Consider the following 18,725-nt stretch of genomic DNA (forward strand, 5'->3'; position numbering starts at 1 on the left):
GACATTTTACAGCAGCTTCCAACAGGCAGTTGGGGAAAGGGCGGGCAGCGGGGGAGGAGCGGCCAGGAGGGCACGTGGTGCGAGGAACCAAGCCTCCGGAAAGCGGAGCGAAAAGGGGCGGGAGCTGTGAGCCACCACCAGGCGGGAAAACAGAGGTTCGCCCCGCCTCGACTGGTCGCGCGCAGAGAGGCAGGCGCTGGGCGACCCAGTTCCCGGGTAGCCGGCTCCGGCCCCGCCCCGTGCCCGGACTCACGTGATAAGGGAGAGGAGTTGCGCATGCGCTTTCTCAGGTTGGTTACCAGGACGACGGGCAGCTGAGTTTGTGACTGAAGATGTGTCCAGAGCCTGGCCTGGCGGTCGATGTGACCCGGGCTTCCCCTTTCGGCCGTGTTTTTCTTCCGCTCCCCCGATTTATCGGGTCTTCGGACCACAGAGGGCCTTGGATTTCCGACTTTTTCTTGATCACGTAACCTTGGTGGGCAGTAGAGGGTCCAGGTCGAACATTATAAATGGGTTGGGACCACCCAAGGGCGGCCCTTGGCCGAATCGCTGATGACCCTCAGCAGACCCGTCCCAAACCCTCAACCTGGTGAATAACAGGCGAAGCAGCAGTGACTAAAAATACTAAGTGTATTTGAGCTAATCAAGGATTTTTTAAGTTCCTAATTCCTCCATACACTGAGGCCAGAAACTTTAAACTTAAAAATGACACTTTGTGTATGCTGTTTCACAAATCTTAACTACAAATTTGAGATTATGAGAGTTTTGAGGGACAAAGAAGAAACATTATGTAACTCTGTTATAATTTCTTCGATTCCTCTGCATTTTCAGATTATAGTAATAGCAGTATATTGTGTGAGAATGTGGTTACAGTTGTTTATTGTGGCGCTCATTCTCGCTGCTGGTGAAAAGTTGTCTAGAAAAACCCTTAATTACTTTAAGCTAGCAAATAATCAATCTTTATTTCCACAGATATGTAATTAGTTTGAAGTTACGTAAATCACTTCAGCCACTGAGAAGTTGTCTCTGATAAACTTGTGTCCACATTTATTTCAGCTTCTCTACACGTATTTTCCCAGCGTATTCTGCACTATACTTAATGAAGCATTTTGACCACTTGTTGTTTTTTTAGTCATTAAGTCATGTCTGACCCTTTGGCAACCCCATGGACTGTAGCCGATCAGATTCCTCTGTCCATGGGATTTCCCAGGCGAGACTACTGAAGTGGGTTGCCATTTCCTTCTCCATGGGATCTTCTTGACCCAAGGACTGAACTCATGTCTCCTGCATTGGCAAGCAGGTTCTTTACCACTGTACCACCAGGGAGGCCCAGTGAGCACTTAGAATGGTTTAATTTCAGAAAATGCTGGCTCATATTCATTAAGGGCATATATTTTTTGAATCAGCACAGGATTTTGATTCCCTGGCCCTGGGACATTTGGGGAATATGGAAAAGAAAAAAAGACAATTTTCACAGTGAAATGCGCTGGGGGCGGGGATTGTAACCTTAGAATTATAAGCCCAGCAAGAAAAGAATGTGAGAGGAAAGAGAAATTATAGTTTTTTCAGGCAACAAAGGATAGTTTGTCATTACTAGACTTTTGAGGTGGTGGGTGTGGCTAGGTAAAAAAACGCTCAGTACACAAGATAAGAGAATCATAAATATGTGTCTAATAATATGGGCACAAAATACATAAAGCAAAAGTTGACAGAAGTGCAAGAAGAAAGAGAAATCTGCCATCGAAATAGGTGATTTAACAGTTTGCAATGGGTTGAATAGTAGCTCCCCCAAAAGATATCTCTGAACCTGTAAATGTTACTTTATTTGGAAACAAGTTCTTTGCATAGGTAATTAAAGATCTTGAGATGAGAGCTTCCTGGATTATCCAGGAAGTGGGTTGCCATTCCTTTCTCTAGGGGATCTTCCCAACCCAGGGATTGAACCCAGATCTCCTGCTTTGCAGGCAGATTCTTTACAGTCTGAGCTACCAGGGAAGCCCTAGGATTATCCAGGTGGAACATAAAACCAGAGGCAAGTGTCATAGTTAGAGCAAGGAGAGAGATCTGAGACAGAAACAGACGAGGAGGAGGCAGTGTGACCTCAGAGGCAGAGGCTGGAGTGATGCAGTCACACTCTCACACCAAATGCCAACAGCTACCCAAAGCTGGAGGAAGCAAAGAATGAGTTCTCCCCTAGAGTCTCCAGAGAGAAGACAGCCCTGCCAAAACCATGATTTCAGACTTCTAGCTTCCAGCACTGTGAAAGAATATCTTTCTGTTGTTTAAAGGCCCCTATTTCTGCTAATTTGTTACAGCAGCCACAAGAACTAACATATAGATCAAATGGACCAAAACATCTTTAAGGGACTAGAGGATTTGAAGAAAACAGTTACCAAGTTTTGGTTTAAAGTATACACAGATAACTCAACAACTGCAGAATATACACTCATTTTAAGAATATGTGAAACTTTACGAAAATTGAACATGCTGGGTCATAAAGCAAGTCTCTCTACATGTCTCAGGATTGGTATCATAGCAGCCACATTCTCTGACCACTGTATAGTTCAGTTAGAAATCAATTACCAACAGACAGCTAGTAAACCCCCATATTTCTAGTCTTCCAATCCGCTTATGGGTCAGAAAATCATGATGAAAAGAAGACATTTAGACCTGAAGGGAATGGTAACTGTCACAGCATATAACTTTCATCTATTAATAGTAAGGCTTACTACAGAGAGGCTTACTGAGCATACTTGTGAACATAGAACCCTTTTGCTATAATAATCAATATGAGACATTCATCTTAGCTGTAACTGGTTAAACATACCATTAGGGAAAAATCTAACCATGATTCAACCAAAGCAGTTACTGACAGGGTGCAATTTGCCATAAATAAGAAGCACCACCTACTGAAGGGAAACAAATGAACATATTGATAACATTGATTTTATGGACATGAGACATTATTATATTACACTTGGGGCTTCCCTGGTGGCTGAAACAATAAAGAATCTGCCTGCAATGTAGGAGACCCTGGATTCAATCCTTAGGTCGGGAAAATCCACTGGAGAAGGGAGTGGCTACCTGCTCCAGTAGGCTTGTCTGAAGAATTGCATGGACAGAGGAGACTTGTGGGCTACAGTCCATGGGGTGGCAAAGTATCGGACAGAACTTAGTGACTAACACTTTCACTAAAGCTTGGTATATTTTAATAGGTATTAACTTAAAATCTTTGGTGATTTGTTCTGGGATGTGGAGATGGGGAATAACATTACTAGCAACCATTGACCCAACACTGTACAGATAGAACACAGGTTAATTAATGATTACTACAACATGCCATAGTCTCAGACATTAATCTATTTTCTTGGATTTTTGATTTGTCTTTTATTTTCTGGGGTAACAGGCAAATTTGGCCTTGGAATATAGAATGAAGCGGGGCAAAGGCTAATACAGTTTTGCCAAGAGAATGCACTGGTCATAGCAAACACCCTCTTCCAACAACACAAGAGAAGACTCTACACATGGACATCACCAGATGGTCAACACCGAAATCAGATTGATTATATATTCTTTGCAGGCAAAGATGGAGAAGCTCTATACAGTCAGCAAAAACAAGACCAGGAGCTGACTGTGGCTCAGCTCATGAACTCCTTATTGCCAAATTCAGACTTAAATTGAAGAAAGTAGGAAAAACCACTAGAACATTCAGGTATGACCTAAATCAAATCCCTTATGATTATACAGTGGAAGTGAGAAATAGATTTAAGGGACTAGAGCTGATAGAGTGCCTGATGAACTATGGAATGAGGTTCGTGACATTGTACAGGAGACAGGGATTAAGACCATCCCCATGGAAAAGAAACGCAAAAAAGCAAAATGGCTGTCTGGGGAGGCCTTACAAATAGCTGTAAAAAGAAGAGAAGCGAAAAGCAAAGGAGAAAAGGAAAGATATAAGCATCTGAATGCAGAGTTCCAAAGAATAGCAAGGAGAGATAAGAAAGTCTTCCTCAGCAATCAATGCAAAGAAATAGAGGAAAACAACAGAATGGGAAAGACTAGACGTCTCTTCAAGAAAATTAGAGATACCAAGGGAACATTTCATGTAAAGATGGGCTCGATAAAGGACAGAAATGATATGGACCTAACAGAAGCAGAAGATATTAAGAAGAGGTGGTAAGAATACACAGAAGAACAGTACAAAAAAGATCTTCACCACCAAGATAATCATTATGGTGTGATCACTGACCTAGAGCCAGACATCCTGGAATGTGAAGTCAAGTGGACCTTAGAAAGCATCACTATGAACAAAGCTAGTGGAGGTGATGGAATTCCAGTTGAACTAGTCCAAATCCTGAAAGATGATGCTGTGAAAGTGCTGCACTCAATATGCCACAAATTTGGAAAACTCAGCAGTGGCCACAGGACTGGAAAAGGTCAGTTTTCATTCCAATCCCAAAGAAAGGCAATGCCAAAGAATGCTCAAACTACCGCACAATTGTACTCATCTCACACGCTAGGAAAGTAATGCTCAAAATTCTCCAAGCCAGGCTTCAGCAATATGTGAACCGTGAACTTCCTGATGTTCAAGCTGGTTTTAGAAAAGGCAGAGGAACCAGAGATCAAATTGCCAACATCCGCTGGATCATGGAAAAAGCAAGAGAGTTCCAGAAAAACATCTATTTCTGCTTTATTGACTATGCCAAAGCCTTTGACTGTGTGGATCACAATAAACTGTGGAAAATTCTGAAAGAGATGGGAATACCAGACCACCTGATCTGCCTCTTGAGAAATTTGTATGCAGGTCAGGAAGCAACAGTTAGAACTGGACACGGAACAACAGATTGGTTCCAAATAGGAAAAGGAGTCATCAAGGCTGTATATTGTCACCCTGTTTATTTAACTTATATGCAGAGTACATCATGAGAAATGCTGGACTGGAAGAAACACAAACTGGAATCAAGATTGCCGGGAGAAATATCAATAACCTCAGATATGCAGATGACACCACCCTTATGGCAGAAAGTGAAGAGGAACTGAAAGGCCTCTTGAAAGTGAAAGTGGAGAGTGAAAAAGTTGGCTTAAAGCTCAACATTCAGAGAGCTAAGATCATGGCATCCAGTCCCACCACTTCATGGGAAATAGATGGGGAAACAGTGGAAACAGTGTCAGACTTTATTTTCCTGGGCTCCAAAATCACTACAGATGGTGACTGCAGCCATGAAATTAAAAGACGCTTACTCCTTGGAAGGAAAGTTATGACCAACCTAGATAGCATATTCAAAAGCAGAGACATCACTTTGCCAACAAAGGTTCGTCTAGTCAAGGCTATGGTTTCTCCTGTGGTCATGTATGGATGTGAGAATTGGACTGTGAAGAAGGCTGAGCGCTGAAGAATTGATGCTTTTGAACTGTGGTGTTGGAGAAGACTCTTGAGAGTCCCTTGGACTGCAAGGAGATCCAGCCAGTCCATTCTGAAAGAGATCAGCCCTGGGATTTCTTTGGAAGGAATGATGCTAAAGCTGAAACTCCAGTACTTTGGCCACCTGATGCGAAGAGTTGACTCATTGGAAAAGACTCTGATGCTGGGAGGGATTGGGGGTAGGAAGAGAAGGGGACGACAGAGGATGGCTGGATGGCATCACTGACTCAATGGACATGAGTCTGAGTGAACTCCGGGAGTTGGTGATGGACAGGGAGGCCTGGCGTGCTGTGATTCATGGGGTCGCAAAGAGTCGGACATGACTGAGTGACTGATCTGATCTGAGGGCTAATGGGATTACAGATGGTTTTTATCTACTTCTTTGTTATCTTCCAATCTTCCCTATATTCTCTACAGTGAGCACATATCAATGCTATTTTTATAACCAGAAAAATATTCCTAACCTCAAAGTTTAAAAAATAAAAACGTTAAGAAAGTTTAAGTTGGGATCCTGTATGTTAAAACATTTATTTTGGCTTCCAGAAACAGAAATCTCAAGTAAAAATTGCTCAAAAATCAAGGCTGTTCATTGACTAACATACTGATAAAAGTCTAGGAGGGACAAAGGTGAGGTGTGTTTCAGTCAGGTCTCCAGCTCTGTTATCTGCCTTGAGTTTTGACCTGATTTTCTCGTTTGCAAACTTCATCCTTAGGCTGCCAACAAACTGGCTGCCACAGCCCTAGACCTCAGATACTTGACCAACAATGTCCAGAAGAGGGTCTTTGGCTCCTGGTAGGCATTGATTGTAAGCAAGCAAGTTCTTTCCCAGAAGCCCTGAGCATACTTCTTCTCCATGTCCCATTGGCTCATTCTTGAACCAATCTACACAGCATTTAAACCCAAATCCCAGAGTCATTTACTGCAAGGGCATGGATTTATTCTTGGGAAATGAGGCCCATCCCTGGTACTCAGAGTGGGATACAAGAATAAAATCTGAGGTCAAGTAGGGAAGTTTAAACTGATTCAATACCCATTACAGGCCCAGATATCTAATCCCCAGAGCCTGTCCACTACATAACTTCATCCCAACCTCTTCACTACCTCCTCCTCGTAAACACATCCCTAAAAATATATATAGGCAAAATTGAGTGGGCTTCCCAGGTGATCCTAATGGTAAAGAACCTGCCTGCCAATGCAGAAGACATGAGAGATGCAGGTTTGATCCCCTGGGTTGGGAAGATCCCCTGGAGGAGGACATAGCAACCCACTCCAGTATTCTTGCCTGGAGAATCCCATGGACAGAGGAGCCTGGAGCTATAGTACACAGGGTCACAAAGAGTCAGACGTGACTGAAGTGACTTAGCATGCACACACACGCAAAATTGAGTATGCATTGATTTGAATCAAGACAGACAATTACAAAATAAATATGTAGCTAATTATCTAAAATAGTTAAAATAGGGGAGTGTAGAGGTTTTGTCACTAAGAATTAGTCTTACATAGCTTTGATACCTGGAGAAGGAAATGGCAACCCACTCCAGTACTCTTGCTTGGAAAATCCCATGGACGGAGGAGCCTGTTAGGCTGCAATCCATGGGGTCACTAAGAGTCGGACACGACTGAGCGACTTCACTTTCACTTTTCACTTTCATGCATTGGAGAAGGAAATGGCAACCCACTCCAGTGTTCTTGCCTGGAGAATCCCAGGGACGGGGGAGCCTGGTGGGCTGCCGTCTATGGGGTTGCACAGAGTCAGACACGACTGAAATGACTTAGCAGCAGCAGCAGCAGCAGCTTTGATACCATCATGTCACCTTTCCTACAGAGTATTTCATTACAATTGTTCAATATTTTTGAATGAATAAACACATCACTACCTTAAATCTACTTGAAATCTTATTTTTAGATTGGTAGCCCTTTTTCATTTTAATAAACTCTTAAAATACCATCCATATGATGAGATAACATTCTTCCCTAAAAGAAAACAAAGCTTATTATTACCATTTTTTTTATATCTTTCCATCTATTTAACCCTCCTAATTCTTGCATTGTTGGTGGTAGAGTGGTTTAGTTGCTAAGTCATCTCTGACTTTTGCAACCCCATGGACTCCTCTGTTGATGGGATTTCCCAGGCAAGAATACTGGAGTGGATTGCCATCTCCAGGGAATCTTCCCTACCCAGAGATCAAACCTGGGTCTCCTGCACCGCGGGCAGATTCTCTACTGACTGAGCCATCGGGGAAGCCTCTAGAAAGAGATAAAATTGCTCAGAGGTGAGCAAGAAGAGAAAAGAAGAGATGAAAATTTATATGAAAAAAACTCCCAAACTGTACATGCTTCTAAGTAGTCAAGTCAGAACCAATTGAATTAGATAGGCTTGTGATAGATAACACATGGACCTATAGATGATTGTTTTTAATTTCTATTTCATTTTAAATTCACTATTAATTTCATGAAGGCATTAGCATGGAAAAATTGAAAACACAACTTTGATAGAGATAAACTATATTAGGATAAAGAAGAATGAATAGTTTTCTTGTAATCTCCCTAGGAGATTATAATGGTACCAACACAGCGTTTGACAAAGAAGTGACTTGTGAATGCATAATGCAATTGGAAGTCTAAAGGCAAAGCTATTGGAATGATCTTGATTAGAAGGTAAGAGGATTAAAGGCATGTAAATAACTCAAGCCTCAATAGCTGTGCAATGAGATTACGGCTTACAGTGGAAATGTGTAGCCACTCGGGGGAGTATTCTCTATTCGATATTTCTTTCCATGTTGGATTTTGTTCCTTCCTTTTACATTTTAGCATCTGCATTCAGCTGGATTCCATCCTAGCAGGGGAACAAAAATAATGATGCAGATTCTTTCTGTAGAGCTGATGAATTAGGGGCTAAAGGAAAGGATTCCAGGCTGAAGGAAACTATAGGAAAAAAGCTTACCCTACCAGCTCCCTGTTGTCAGCCTATTTCTTTTACTCCCTCATTCACAAATATCTCTGTGCTCAGGCGCTGTGCTGGGGCTACAGGTGTAAACAGACAGGAAGGGTTTCTGTCCCTCATGGAGTTTCCTCTGAAGTGTCAAGATTTAAACAATGAACCACAGAAACCAAAGCCTGACAAGCAGGATAAAGGAAAACATCAGACACTGTAAGAGGGCATCACAGAGAAAGTTATTTTACTTGGGGTGACCAAAGAGACTCGACCTGAAAAAGAGTATTTCTGCCAAGACAAAAGGATGGGTAGAAGTGAGCCAGTCAACAAGTTAAGGAGACAACTTTCCAGGCAGAAGTTGTTTGACATCATCTAGGAACTAAAAGAAAGAAACTGAGACTCTAGTGGAGGGAAGAGGAATGGAAGGATCGTGGCATATGAAGGAGAGGTAGAAAGGGCTTCCCTGGTGGCTCAGTGGTAATGAATCTGCCTACCAAAGCCTGCCAGTGCAGGAGATGTGAGCTCAATACCTGGGTCAGGAAGATTCCCTTAGAGAAGGAAATGGCAACCCATTTCCTTGAATATTAGAAAAGGAATACCAATATTCCAGTACTAGTATATTGGTATTCCAATATATGAATTGGAATACCAATATACTATTGGTATATTCTCTTGCCTGGAAATTTCCAGGCAAGAAAATATGCCAGTATTCTTGCCTGGAAAATCCCATGGACAGAGGAGCATGGCAGGCTACAGTCCCCGGGGTCGCAAAAGAGTCAGATATGACTTAGCGACAAAACAACAACAACAAAAGGAAATGGCCACATGTGTGCTCTATACCTCCTGTTGAGGAGTCTATATTTCTGTTTGAATGGAAAAGACATAAGGAAGTGCTGTAAGATGTAATTTACATTGTATAGGGGCATCTCACTACCTTGAGGGAAGTGGCTTATAGGGAAGGAAAGAGTGGGAAAAGAGACCAATTAGGGAGTTATGGCAATACTTCAGGCAAGAGAAGATGGTGGGGGACTTCTCTGGTGGTCCAGCAGTTAAGAATCCGCCTTGCAATCCAGGGAACATGGGTTTCATCCCTGATCTGGGAACTAAGATGCCACATGCCACAGAGAAACTAAGCCTCTGGGCTGTGAGTACTAAGCCCTCGCAATCCAGAGCCCAGAGCCTTGGGCCAGAACTAGAGAGTCTGTAAGATCCCAAGTGCCAAAACTAAGACCCAATGCAGCCAAATAATAAATATTTTTTTAAAAGAGGTAACGATGACTTAGACTTTGGGGATGGTAATGGCTGAAGAAAAATGTAGTAGACTGCAGGACTCTTTTGGTACTTGAATGGACAGGACTTGGGTTAAAGCTTGAAGGTGAGGGAAAGAAAGGTTTCAAGAATGATGCCACTGATTGATGTAAATGATCATATTCTTCTAAAGCTGGGGTTTTGTCAGATGCATGAAATGGAAGGAGAGTTGGATCAGTGATGAAAAAGATGAATCAGTCATAAACTTCAAGCTGCATAAGAAAATAAAGACAGATGGGGCAGGTGGCTAGAGAGCCAGGAGAGTTGTTTATTAACGAGAGGTCTCCATGAGGTTGAAGAGTTGCTGCAAGGAAGTGAAAGTGAAGTCGCTCAGTCGTGTCCGACTCTTAGCGACCCCATGGACTTCAGCCTACCAGGCTCCTCTGCCATGGGATTTTCCAGGCAAGAGTACTGGAGTGGGGTGCCATTGCCTTCTCCATGCTGCAAGGAGGTCTGTCCTTAATCAGGAAACCTGCAGGATAGATGATAACCAAAAGGTAGAGTGTTTGAATTAGCAATTCAGTATTGCTTCTCACTGATTCAATGGACATCACCAATTCAATGGACATGAACTTGGGCAAACTCCGGGAGATGGTGAGAGACAGGGAACCCTGGCATCACGAAGAGTTGGACACAACTTGGTAATCTAACAACAACAATTGCTTCTCCAAACCCCACATCCTCAAAACGACAAGCAACAGTTCTGAATGCCATGAAGGTTTCTGTGCGTTGGTGGTGACACCACCAATGGTGGACAGTGACGTATCAGAGTGCAAGGAGGAGCTGAGCAACAGCAGCACTTAACTGAAAGAGAAGACAAATTAATTAACTTCTGAAACCCTTTCCCCTTGGCGTTAATGTGATCGATTCTTGCATAACAGTAACATTGCCCAGTTGTGCCAGGTGTCCATTTTCATGTTCTAATGCATAGGCTTGGAGCTACTTGCTGTGTTAATTTAGACAAGATAGATGGGGTTCACTTGAAAAGTGAAACAATAGAAGTGAATTGCAGTCTTCAGTAGAAAATAGTTACTTTTTTTTTGTATTTGTATTTGCACTGTCCACAGATACTTGGTGTGAACTGTTGCTTACAAAACACAACCATATACAGTTGTTTGTTTTTCACTTTTTAGAGCATTGATATTTTAATTTTTAAAGAAAATGTTAAAGGAAACAAAGTTTGCATGACTACAAAAAGCCTTGTACAAAACTACCCCAAAAATGGTTTCTATGGAGATTTTTTGTCCATTAGAGATCAAAATGGACTCTGAAGAAAGATTTTAACAAATGAAATAATATACTGTGGTTGTCAGTCTTCTTATTCTATCTCAGCATTGAGGAATTTGAAAGGAAAATCCTTTAAAATAATGTATAAATCTTGATCTTTCTTATAAGAGAGAGTGAAATTCAAGATATTGGCAAAAGAAATTTTCATAATGAAATTGAAATATTTTGTACTATTTTCTGTAACAGTAACTAATTATATATAGCCTAACCCCATTAAAATATTACATATGAAACTCATAATATATCATGATCATATGCACATGATGTTAGACTTATGATTCATTTCCAATCTAAGTATTGTTTTAAGAATTTAATTGACAATTCCAGTTGCTGCAACCTCAACCAAACGTAGTTTCTTCATTTTGAAATGTCCCCAGAAGTTTATCTAATTCATCATTACTCTTGATAGAACACAAATTATGTGAAAGTCTTGATTATAACAACATAATTAGTAATTTACTTAAATGAGGCAAGTAAATTAACTTTTATAGAGTAAATATAATTTATGAATTTTTATGAGTTCATTTTATTACTTATCCAAATAATAAGCTCATGGAAAGAACACCCAACCAAAACCAAAATCAGTTATGAATAAATCCATCATCTTGAAATTTTACCACAACTTTACACACTTTGTAATGTTGCTGTCATATAAAGATATATTTTTCAAGAAAAGGGGGTAGTATATGTGTTATTTAGCATTCTGTTAGCTGGGTGAATAACATGTCAATGTTTGGACATAGAGACATATAGATGAGCCTCCATTTGTATTCTTGCAGCAAATATTATAATTAGGCCTGGTGGGATTTCCCTGGAGGTCCAGTGGCTGAGACTCCGCACTCCCAATGCAGGGCACCTGGGTTTGATCCCTGGTCAGGAAACTAGATCCCAGATGCCTCAACTAAAGATCCCACATGCTGCAACAAAGATCTAAGACCCTGAGTGCTGCAACTAAGACTCAACGTGACCCAATAAATATTTTTTAAAAATAAAAAAGAATTGGGTCTAATGAGGAGGCCAGCAACGGTTGAGGCTAGAGGGCTTGAAGGGCTCTCTGCACAGATGTTGGTGTTTCCCACATGGGAGTGATGGCAGGGCTGACGTGGAGATAAGGGGAATCTGGAAAGGAAAGTGATGGGGGCGGTAATATCCAGGAGGTGGTCAATATGAGGAGGGCGGGTAGGAAACTCCAATGATGTGAGCCTCAGTGGAGCTCACAAGGGGCAGGGGAAGGAATGGATGGGACGAGAAGGACACCAACACCACTTGCCCATCAAGGAACCCAAGTCATGGGAAATGTGTCCCTTTGGGAAGTCACAGGGAGACTGCTCTCGGAGGAGGGCTAAGTCTGGGTTAAAGCTGAGACGTGGAGGGAATATTTGAAGAAAAAATACATGAGAAAATCTGCTGATCGTGGAGCAAACATTCTAGAAGGCACAGTGAAAGGAATTATGAAGGAGGAAAAGGGTGAAAGATTGTGTCAGGGGAGAAGATTACAGAGAACTTTGAAGATGAGAATTAGAAGTTTATTAAACATTATCGCCTACACTTACCGGGGGGAAATGGCATTGAAAGGTCTAGTGCATCCAATCCCAATGGAGTTCTCAGAGGAAGGGGACACCTGGGCCCAACATCATTCAGCTGTGGCCTGGAAGTAAGGGTCTTCCTGGGATTGAAATTCAGGACTCCCCCACCCCCTCTCCTCCCCCTCCTGCCACCATCAGCCAGCACTGGCAGGTGCTACAGGCATAAACATGGTTGGCAGCGGTGAGCACAAAACACCTGGTTCCTCATGGCCAATCAGTCCAAGCAATTGTCATCAGCATTCCAGGCGGTTGGACCAAGATGCTTCACGATCTTGGGGCCAGCACTCAGTGGATTAGCATTGGGCAGGGGCTCAGAGCCCTTTATAGGCCACACTGATCATCTGGTAGGAGCTGACATCCATCTTGTCATATTTAAGGAGCGACAGACAACCACAGGCCTCGGCTCCATCTGTTTTGCACACAATCAGCACTTCCATACATCATACCCCAAATTGCCTTTCATACTCTCAACCCAAACATTTCCAGCTTTGGCACAGTGGTGTCTCCTGTCAGCCAACTGGTCAGTTTGGGCAGCTCCCTCTCATATCTGGTCAACAGTATGTGTTTATGAAAACTGCAGGGGTTTTGCCTTATTGTTTTATAAAAATGAGTAGAAAATGGAATACTGGATGGACTGGTGTGTGTGCGTGCACACACGCGCGCTCAGTCATGTGCAACTTTTTCGACACTGATCTGTAGCCCTCCAGGCCCCTATGTCCATGGGATTTTTCAGGCAAGAATACTGGAGTGGGTTGCCATGCCCACCTCCAGGGAATCTTCCCGACCCAGGGATGGAACCCGCATCTCTGGCATCTCCTGCATTAGCAGATGGATTCTTTACCATTGCCCCACCTGGGAAGTCAGATGGACTGATACCAGTGATTTTTAGAAAGCTGTAAAGTTAACCCCATTTTAGACACAGATGGAAACCATTAGGAGCACCACAGGAAGTCTAATCTCTACTGGCCGGTCACTGGACTTCAGCCAGTGACTCACATGTCTAATTGCAAAATAAAAGAACAAAATGAAATTCAAAAGGCAACAAAACATCAGCAAGGAAGGTTTAAAAGGACAGCTGTGATTGAGGATTTTAAATATTTTTCAGCTTTGTGAGGATAGAACAGCCGTTTATTACCACATGGATCCATTGTTCAACTTCACATATACAGTTGTCCCAACATCTTGAGGAATTTTTTTGTAGGGAAGCAGAGGCTGCCTGTGCCGTCAGCAGAGATTCAAAACGGAAACCTCTCTCCGATCCTTAGGCATCACACAGGAGGCTTGACAGGAGAGACAGGCAGCCTGGTCCAACAGAAAGGAGAGTTTGGGTCAGAGAGATAATCCACCTTGCTGCTGCTGCTGCTGCTGCTGCATCTCTTCAGTTGTGTCCGACTCTGTGCAACCCCATAGACAGCAGCCCACCAGGCTCCCCTGTCCCTGGGATTCTCCAGGGAAGAACACTGGAATGGGTTGCCATTTCCTTCTCCATTGCATGCATGCATGCCAAGTCACTTTAGTCGTGTCCGACTGACCCCATAGACAGCAGCCCATCAGGGTCCTCTGTCCACGGAATTCTCTAGGCAAGAATACTGGAGTGGGTTGCCATTTCCTTCTCCCAATCCTGCCTTAGAGGGAGCATTTCCTGAGGTTCTGAGGACCAGTCCCATTCTCTCTGATACCCTCTTTCCAAGGCAGAGCTTTAATATTCCCCAGAAGAACTGGGGCAGCTTGGCCCCACTTATAGCCGTATGCACCTCTCTCTCATCCCCCAGTCAGCTTGCTTCCTCCTGTAAACAGTCCTCTCTCTAACCTCTCATTTCCATCCCTTTTCCCTGCCTCACTGTGCCTTATCTTGCCAACCCCACCTACAAGCAAAGCTAAAGCTTAGTCCTCAGGAATGCAGAGATGGCAGACATCTAGTGGAAAGTCACGAAGCAATGGTTTGCAGCTAGAGTCCTTTGATCATAGTTTTGCAGACCCGGCTGGGCTCAGCCAAATCTGCCTAGAGTGTGGCCATGCTGGTTTCAGGCAAGGACAGTTGGTAGCCTAACCAACAGTCACTCCCTGTCCCCACAAGTCTACTAGGTGGCTGACAGGCAACAGGTAACCCTGGGTACTACGGAATGAGTTTTGATTTGCTCAAGCCCGTTATAGTGGTTCCTTAGGAACAGTGGTTGACTTAGGAATGGCCCTGGGCTGCAATCCTGGCCAAGGAGTCATGATTAATCTACTGGAGGCTCGAGATGCCAGGAAGGCATGTCCTTTTCTAGGGACGTGGGAAAGCTTGGAGATACAGCACCGGATACACAACTACAGGTCTGAGGTCAGAAGCCAACACGCTGATTAGAAGAGCAGGAAGATGGAATGAGCCTGAGTGTTCCAAAAGTAAATTAACTAAGCCTGGAGCTGCCTCACCTCCATAGTTCCTATCACGAGCGATTTTAAGTCCCTTTGAAATTCTAGCTGTTTTTTGGTTGGCTCCACTATCACATGTGGGTGAAATCACCCTGATACAACAGCCCATTAGCATCTGGTGGCCCTTGCCATTGATGGGGTACTATGTCCAAATCTACGCCAAACTCGGGGTGCCCTGGAAATTTTAGTCCCATCACCAGCACCCCAGACCTGTGGGTAAAAATGCAAATGAACAAGTGGGAAATTATATAATAAACTTTCCATAGACCGGAAAAGTGTCAAAGCACTTTACAATCAAATCTAATTGAAAACAACAGCTCTTTAATCTAAATTTACAACATAATCAGCCTTCTGGTTACCTAATTATAATTAAATTAGATTGGCAGTGTATTTCATAGATGCTAATTAAAAGCACCAAAAGAAAACACTGTGTTTTGAAACTGCTGTGTCTCTTCATTCCCTATGAGAACCAAGTGTGGAAAGAGCTCCCTGAGCTGTAAATCTGGAGACCTAGGTTCTAATCCTGCCTCTGCTCAAACTGGCTGTGTGACTTTAGGTCAGCCCCTGAGACCCTCTGAGTCTCCTTGTTTGTCACATTCCTCCAGTCAAACACAGTGCTGTCTTTGATTCATTTTGCCTGTTCTTGAACATGATATAACTGAAATCAGACGACACGTAATTTTCTGTCTAGTAAGACACCTACGACAATTTTTAGGGTGTTTTATTGCCAAAGAAATGACAAGCCCCAACTAGCAAAGATTTTGAGTGTTGAAGCATTGAGCCACCCTCTGGGCCCCAAGATTGCCCAGGCAGGAAGTTGTCTTATGCAAGCTGGACAGCCTCTAAGTAGAGCAAACTCCCCGACATTCACTTCAAATGTGGCCCAGGAGATAGTGATCAGGGAGAAATCTCCCAAAGGGTGGAGTCAGCCATAGAGAACAATGGACCAGGGAGCTCCTCTCAGAAATCAGAATAGGCTGTAATGAAGGGACTAGTCCATTCAACGGAGAAGGCGATGGCACCCCACTCCAATACTCTCGCCTGGAAAATCCCATGGACGGAGGAGCCTGGTGGGCTGCGGTCCATGGGGTTGCTAGGAGTCAGACACGACTGAGCGACTTCACTTTATTTTTTCACTTTCATGCATTGGAGAAGGAAATGGCAACCCACTCCAGTGTTCTTGTCTGGAGAATCCCAGGGACAGGGGAGCCTGGTGGGCTGCCGTCTATGGGGTCTCACAGAGTCGGACACGACTGAAGCAACTTAGCAGCAGCAGCAGCAGTCCATTCAAGAGCCCACCTCCTCAGTGTGTGCCTGGCAGAGCTCATCATGGCTGGGGGCCAGGGGCTGCTCTGTCTGCCAGCCTTCCCTTTGTGAATACAGGCTGGTACTGCAGTCATGTTGTGTCTGCCTCTACTTCCATGTATAGGGTGTGAGCTGAGGGAATTGAGATAACTTGCACTTTTAGTTTATATGTTGTTAATGCGAGAGAAGCCACATTCAAACTCAAGGGCTATCCAGTATATTCTTAGGGAAGGAAGAAGAAAAGTGTGCCCAGATGTTTAGCTGGTCACCAAGGCTATGTGACCTCCTTCTGGACTGGGGAGTTGTCACTGGGGAGCAGCAGCTGCCCTGCCAGGGATAATGTTTGCCAGCCCCTTGCATGCATTTTTTTTTTCAATTGGGGTGAAATTCGCATGGCATGCAATTAACTGTTTTAAAATGGACCATTCAACAGGAGCTAGTCCATTCACAATGTTGTGCAGCCAACCCCTGGATCAAGTTCCAAAACATTTTCATCACCTCAAAAGGAGCAATTACACCCTATTCCTCCCTTTTTCTGGCTCCTGGCAACCACCACTCTGCTTTCTGTCTCTATGTGCATGCGGGCTAAGTTGCTTCTGTTAGGTTCGACTCTTTAAGATCTCATGGACTGTAGCCTGCCAGGCTCCTCTGTCCATGAGATTCTCCAGGCAAGAATACTGGAGTGGGTTGCCATGTCCTCTTCCAGGGGATCTTCCCAACCCAGGGGTCAAACCCACTTCTCCTGTGGCTCCTGGACTGCAGGTAGATTCCTTACTGCTGGGCCATCAGGGAAGCCCTTCTGTCTCTACAGATTTACCGTCTATGGGGTCCCACAGGTTGGACTGTACTAGGACATTCTGGACATTTCTCATAAGAGGAAACATTCAGCATGTGGCCTTTTCTGCTTCACTTTGCATGGTGTTTTCCAGGTTCATCCATGTTGTAGCCTATGTCAGTGCTTCATTCCTGTTTGTGGCTGAATAATGCTTTATTGTATGGATTTACCACAAGTTGGGTTATTCATTTGTTTGTTTTAGTTGTTTTTTTAATTTTTATGGCAGTATAGTCAATTTACAATGTTGTGTTCATTTCAGGTATACATCAAAGTGAATCAGTTATACATATACACATATCCACTCTTTTTCTTTAGATTCTTTTCTCATATAGGCCAATACAGAGTACTGAGTAGAGTTCACCATGCTATATACAGCAGGTTCGCAGGTTCTTATTTGTTACGTATTATATATATATTTTTTAAAATATATATATGGTAGTATGTACATGTCAGTCCTGATCTCCCAATTTATCCCTCCCCGCACTTATCCCCTGGTAACCATAAGTTTGTTTTCTATATTCGTGCTTATTTCTAATACAGATTGCTTATCCATGCATCTGTTGATGGGCATTCCTAGAAAAGAAAATGGCAACCCGCTCCAGTATTCTTGCCATGGACAGAGGAGCCTGGCGGGCCCCAGTCCATAGGGTCACATCAGTCAGGCACAACTGAGTGACTAACACGTTGTCATTGTCGTTGATGGGCATTTGGGCTGTTTCCACCTTTCGGCTATTGTGGATCACGTGACAAATTCTCTACAATGACAAGTGGGTGGAAGGGACCTTCATCACATCTGGGCAAGAGTACCTCTCCTCTGTCTCAGCCCCCTCAGTGGACTCCAAGTTGTGCGGGAGGAAGGAACCACAAGATGGAGGAACCTCAATCCTTGATGAAGGCTGCCTGACCAGGAACACACGCACATCATGGTATAAACAAGAAATAAACATCTGTTGTTTTAAACTACTAAGATTTTGGGGTTTGGGTGTCCCTGCAGCTGGCATTAACTTATACCTCACTCAAGCTCCATCTCTTAATTTCCAGCTTCCTAGTAGAGTCCAACCTGTATAATCCACCCTCAAATCTCAACTGCTGCTGCTAAGTCACTTCAGTCGTGTCCGACTCTGCGACCCCATAGACAGCAGCCCACCAGGCTCCCCCGTCCCTGGGATTCATCATATCTGCTCTAGGCAGGGATATGTCAATTACAGGGATCAGATCAGATCAGATCAGTCGCTCAGTCGTGTCCAACTCTTTGCGACCCCATGAATCACAGCACGCCAGGCCTCCCCGTCCATCACCAACTCCCGGAGTTCACCCAGACTCACGTCCATCGAGTCAGTGATGCCATCCAGCCATCTCATCCTCTATCGTCCCCTTTTCCTCCTGCCCCCAATCCCTCCCAGCATCAGAGTCTTTTCCAATGAGTCAACTCTTCACATGAGGTGGCCAAAGTACTGGAGTTTCAGCTTTAGCATCATTCCTTCCAAAGAAATCCCAGGGCTGATCTCCTTCAGAATGGACTGGTTGGATCTCCTTGCAGTCCAAGGGACTCTCAAGAGTCTTCTCCGACACCACAGTTCAAAAGCATCAATTCTTCAGCGCTCAGCCTTCTTCACAGTCCAACTCTCACA

General features: G+C 43.7%; 1 long non-coding RNA gene across 1 annotated transcript; it reads left to right on the forward strand.

Annotated features, from left to right (window-relative positions):
- The first annotated feature begins 4 nt into the window (after nt 1–4).
- LOC147344406 (uncharacterized) lies at nt 5–3,945 on the forward strand. The gene is made up of 2 exons (XR_015155315.1): nt 5–290; nt 3,407–3,945. It is a non-coding gene; the product is annotated as an uncharacterized LOC147344406 (long non-coding RNA).
- Nucleotides 3,946–18,725: the final 14,780 nt, after the last annotated feature.

The sequence above is a fragment of the Bos grunniens genome, chromosome 26 (assembly GCF_055505025.1).
Source record: "Bos grunniens cultivar Pamir isolate PY7600 chromosome 26, Bosgru_T2T1.0, whole genome shotgun sequence".
Classification (NCBI taxonomy): domain Eukaryota; kingdom Metazoa; phylum Chordata; class Mammalia; order Artiodactyla; family Bovidae; genus Bos; species Bos grunniens.